We start from the raw sequence: 6,346 nt of genomic DNA, 5'->3' as shown, positions 1-6,346 counted from the left end.
CAGGATTCTATTGAACAAAGTGTTGAACCGGATGTTAAAATCCTTGACCTTTTCTTTGGTTTCAATTTTTAAATGGGATAGTTCTAAAACTAAGGGAGCAGGTGTTTTTTCATCACTAAACTTGTCTGAGAAGACCTGCCGAAAGGAACCCCATGAGGTGATTGATCCTATTCTCAAGCTAAAGTACCATGTGGAAGCCATACCAATGAGAGTAAAAGGGAACAAGCGACAAACCACATCTTCATCGGCTACCCCTAACATGCGAACAACTAGGAAGAAAGAGTGAATATGGTTATCAGCAGTGTCTCCCCACTCAGGATCAAATTTAGGCAATACTCTTTCTGCATTCTTGGGTAAGGCATGCTACTGCCCAGGCACCACTATGACATCCTGTGCAAGCCAAGGAGAGAGTGCTCCTAGAGGAGGTGGGGGTTGATTCCCACCTAGAGGAGGCCATGGAGGTTGATTCCCACCTGGAGGAGGAACGTTAGCCATATTATGGTTGGGGAGGTTTTTGTCGAAGGCTTCCCCCAGGTGTTCTTTGTTAGGATTTTTGAAATCGAGCTAGGGATTACCTTTAGAGAGGGGATCCTTAGGAATTTCTTCCCAAGGAGTGTCGATACTTTCCAAAGACTCTAGCACAATATCTTCAAGAGAAAGGGCTACAGATGTCTCTTCGTTTATGGGAAAGATCATTGGATTTCTTCTAGTTGTCAGAGGTAAAGAATGAAAGATGGGGAGTTGAGATAGGGAATGACCATAAGCATGATTAAGTACTCTAACTGGTTGTTCCTCAGTGACATGATACTCCCACAGTCCCTCTTCCTTGGGTGACCCAAACTCGAGACTTATAGGAACCACTACTTATTTGAAATGAGGCTCTTCCAAGTGTGCGGAAGGATTTTTTGACCTTTATGATCCATACATTAATCTTTTCAAATCCATGCACGAAATTTATAGATGAAATCCTGAAAGATATGGATGGCGGTTCAGGCCCTCCTTCTAGTGCCAAATTTTTTGACACAACAAATTTTCGCTATGCCAACAAAGGGGAACCAACCCAATCGCAGACCCCAATTAGATCTATTTTTGCTTGGAATGGCTAGTTCCAATTGGTTCCAAAGGATCCCATAAACTATTATAGATGTTGAAAGATTGCTCCCAGGAGGAAGACTTCCATTAAATCAACAAAAGAAATAGCTAACCTATATGTATCAAGTCCTATCTACACTGATTATCCCTACTTATCATAGTCCTAACTATTCTAATCTATTCTTCAAGAGCATAATATAAGAGATTAAACATCATATATAGATTCCAAGTCTGAATAAATCAATTACTGAGTTCATCGATGAATAAGGCTGTATTTAAGCTTAATTGCAATCTAATTATTCATGCAAGAATACAAATTCCTGTTTCTATAAATAAAACTTGCAACTCATGTTTAATGTAGCTTCGAATCAGAGACTGCTCATGAGTTAACCATGATAACGAATTATATTCAAATAACTAGGACTAGTCATAAGTTGTATGTTATCATTGTGCACAAAAACAAAACATATATATCCTCATGCCAGTCACAAAACTCTCACTCTTAACATAAAAATTGAAACTGTGAAAGGATTCTTCTTGACAGAAATAATCTTCTTTATTAGCAAAATAAAATCGACCCCTTTTCTGCCAAAAAAATGTCCCTTTTCCTCTCTCTAGAGGTGATACTTATGGAGAAAGAGAACTGACCGTTGGTTTTTCCTGACCTTTGGCCTTCCCTCTTTCTTTCCATATTCAAATTAAAATATACAAAATGTAACGGTTAATGAAACATCGAACATGTTGAAGCCGTTGCTACTGGAGCATTCTATTTCCTGAAGAAAAATGAATAGATTTCAGTAGAAAGAGGAATGACTGCATACCTTCCCTTTGCACACGTATTGACTGAATGTTATTAATTTTTATTCCCTGAAGGAAAATGCAAACATTGCGCTCATTTTTCAACACCTAGCTTGATTTAAGGTGTATCTGAAGGGAATAATAAATTGATGGATCTGTGCTATTAGGAGTACCTTTACTTAGTATAGAGCATACCTCCATTATACAATGTGGTGGTTCCATATCCCTTTCTTGCGTAGAATGTCTTTGTAACACTGACATTGATGATGCAAAGGTGTCATCGAGAGACCCCAAAGCAACACAAGAACCCTTATACCAACATCTGTTCTACTTCCTTTGCTCTTATAATTTTAGGATGTCCCACCACATTCTATCCCAAAACCATGACACATTGCAACAAAATCCAGCTGGTAAAGGCATCATGTGGAATAGGCATATTGTTCATGCTAAGATCATTTAATGGCTACGTTTCTTTCTTGAATTTCATTACCACCATTTGATCCCTTTGCATCTTGAAGAATTATTTAGAGTTTAGCTATATATTGTCCGAGTGTATTTACCTCTCTATGACTGTGATTGCATTTTTCAAATCAACCAAGCATTCAGGCCAATGATCAACAATGACTTCATACTCATTCAGAGTTTCTTCGATGTGTTCATACATTTCTTTGATAGATTGCGAGGTAGAGTGTTATGCGGTTGTTTCCATCCATCGAGCCTCATCAAACTTGGATAGATCCAACAGTCGAAGGCATTTTTCTAGGATCCACAAAACACTATACATATGAAACAAATATCTGAGCCTGTACCTCCTTTTCTTGGACATGTATTTCAAGATGTAAGATCCCTTTTCCAGTCAACAATTGTAATTGATAGCTTTGTTACAATAGTGGAAGGGCTGGAGGGATGATAAGCAACAAGAAATCACTGCAGTTTGTTGTGTAGCTCCCCACTATGTATGCCTTCCCCATTTCTTGTTATAAATTCCTTTGTTTTGGCTAGGTCTTGCTTGCATCTTTCCCCGTAGCCATTCCTGATGCTTATGCATCAGCTCGTCGACCTCACTTTTCTTCTATTGGTCATCGCCTCCAGAAATAACTAACATTAGCTATGATTATGAGAGATATGATAGAAACACCCAAAAATAAATCTTTCCTCCATTAAAACTTTCATAATGCGACAGACTCTATAAATGGGAGCTATATGAGTCCTTCTGGCTCTAAATCTCAAGAGGGTACGATGAATTTTTGGGGACTTATGATTAAAAATGGATTCCAACCATAATTAATAAACCATTGAACTGATCAGCTTTCAGAACATAATTCCATCTAACAACCACGGTTATCATTCGGAGAGACAAAAGATCAAACTTCTCAAGGGACCCATCCAAATTTTCCCCCAGAGCATGTTTTAATATGGTGGTGGTTGTGGCTACAAAAAAAGACTCAAAAATGTGCTTTTCCCTTGAGGGAACAACAAATGTTCCCTGGAGGGAACAACAAAACACACTCCAAAAAGATGTTGTTCCCTTTAGGGAACAACACCTTTTCCTTGCGGGAGAGCAGTGGTTGACCATACTAACCAACAACTTTTAATGACAACTCCTTTGTTTTTGGTCCAATTCGAGTGATTCAAAAGCGAAATGAGAGCTAATTCAAAGTTATATCTCCAATAGAAATAGGTTTCGAAAACAACAATAATTGATAGGGTGGTGGTTGTGGTTGCAACACCTACAAAATTTCATCTATTGATATTTCTTCTTCTTATGTGGTTGGCCTTGCATATTCTCCTCTCTCTCATTATATCTCCTTAAACAAACGAGAAACTTTCAATCCCTTACCTTATGTCTAATATTATTGCACAAAAAATATTTAATGTGACCAAGGAATAAAGGAATACGTTGATGTATTCTATTGGAATAATTTCCATTCCTTGCATGTGCCTTGTAATCAATATCCCTATGGCGAAAATCATTGCATTAGAAACAATAACCCTAAAATGGAATATTATACCTGACATATGGAGATCTTCTTTAAGTGCATGCTTAATGTTGCTTCTCCTTTTTCTTCTCCTTTTGATGAGAAATTTTGATCACTGCAATACTGCAAATTGATGTTATGTATCCATGAATTCCACAACTATAATACTTCCAAATTCTATTCTTCTTCTTGGGCCTCATTCTCTTATTTTTCTACTTCATGTATGGATGGATATTTTCAGTTTTCTTGATAACACTAGCCACTCCAACATTTTTTGATTTGCTTGTTGATGCTTGAGCACTAGTTTTGGATTTCTCTAATCATTCCCTTGCATAAATTAATTCGTCCTTCAATTTTTTGCATTCATTCACCAACTCATTCTACTACTTCTCCTTTTGCATCAAATATTTGCAACAACATTCCTTGATTTTTATTTTTAGCCAAGAGCCTTTGAATCGTTACTTCTAGTACCTTTACCTTGGTTTTCTCATAATTTTTGCAACCAATCTCTTCTTTTTTTCTTCAATATTGATGCTTGATCTATCACTGCAATCAAGAGTGCTTTCATCTTATTCTTGTGAGGAGGATTGATTTGTTACTGCAATAAAACTAGAATCGTTTGCATTTTTCTCTAATTCTAAAAAATGCAATTTTCCTCCAAGATACAAACTCTACCTATCCAAAATCTCTTTGGTGGTATGATAACAATTCACATACATGCTATAAAATTTTCAAATAATATTCAAAATAATATTTTGGGCCAAATCATTAGATTCATATTTAATTCCATACTCAAATGATAGTAAAATATCTTTATCAATGGATAGAAAATATGAATCCAAATTCACTCTCCAAGTTGCAAATTGACGTTCATGGAGTATTTGTTGATCCATTTCAGAAAATTTGCAAGAAAAATTCGAAAATATCGAACATCCACTCTCCACTGATTAAGCTACATCCGAGAGCCCCTCTTTGATACAAATTGTTGGAAACTAGATCACTACTGAGAGGGGGTAGGGGGATTAGGGGTGGGGGGGGGGGGGGGGGAGTGTGGGGGTGAATTAGTAGTGAGAGAACATATAAAAATTTTCTGCAATTATTATTCCTTTAAAGATTCACAAACTGAAACAAAAAACCATATATCATTAAATAAAAATAAATACGTAACCATAAAAATAATCAACACAATGGACACAAGCATGTTTGGTGGAAAACCCTTCACTGAGAAGAAGAACCACCTTGCTATTCTTGCACTCCACAATTGTTTTATTCATATGTTGAAAAAATTATACGTAGATTAGATTAAACCGATAATCTGGAAGACTCATCTTCTTTCACATTATGGTAGCACCTATCCAACAAGAAATTGTTTCTCTCACGGATATACGACCTATCATCTGTTGTACGAGCTACCATCTGTTGAAGGCTAGCATGGTCAACGATCCTCTCCCAACTGCTATTGGACTATCCAACTCATATTGGATGGATAAATATTTTACTTCTATTGAATCTGCTAAGTCACTATATAATTTGAAGCCTTTGTGCCTTCACTTCCTCCATGTGAGCCTCGTTTAAAAATATTTCACACTAGACTCATAAGTCGCTCAACATGAGCCCTACAACAATAAAGAATAAAAAAAGTAACAAATAAAAAAGTTGTAGCATTAGATGTAATAAAAAACTCCACACAAAATCTCGACACAAGCTCTGAAACAATCTCCTCAAACACTACTCCAATCCACACATCAACACCTCACTCACTACATAAATATAATGGCTGAAACACAGTTCAGATCACTGCGGCTACAACTACAAATTGCTTCATAAATTCTCCTATACAATCCTTACACAACTTGCATCCTATTCTCCACACACACACTCACTCAACGCACAAAATAATCAACCATAATACCATTGATATTCCTCCAATACATCGATGAACTGAGGTGTTGAACTCAGTAATTAACAAGAACTATTGAGCTCAACAATCCTATTCATATGCTTGATTTGACTCAGATTCACCTTATTGACTCTATCAAACCACTAACTCCACTTTCCTTTTGAATGTTCAACTTTAATTAACCTCTAGAGGTCCCACAAACTTTTTTTATCATAAACTAAAAAGTTTCAAAGAAGAATGTTGCCAAAACATAAAAATTAGCTTACCTACATGAGAAATCCATTGAAAAAATCATGCAAATTCTCAGTCTCATGGGTGACATGGGCTCCATGCGACTAAAACATCACAATTGCTACCAAATTCCTTTCTTCCAGTGACTAGAGCTTTTTAGTTGCTCCCATAAGCTTCACTCTATGCAATTGAGGCTAAAGATGAATAAAAGAAAAAATAACTTTAGTCCAAGACATTTTCTAGATGATGGAACACCTTCTTCAACATCTAATCACACCTCCAAACCTCTGTGTTAAGTGTACAACTGATGAAATAGGTGAAGATTAAGTTAGTGACATGCGACACC

Source organism: Pinus tabuliformis, chromosome 5_1 (assembly GCF_031772625.1).
Source record: "Pinus tabuliformis cultivar Carrire ecotype Pingquan chromosome 5_1, CPIR1, whole genome shotgun sequence".
NCBI classification, from domain to species: Eukaryota; Viridiplantae; Streptophyta; class Pinopsida; order Pinales; family Pinaceae; genus Pinus; species Pinus tabuliformis.
Note: the sequence above shows the minus strand (reverse complement) of the source record.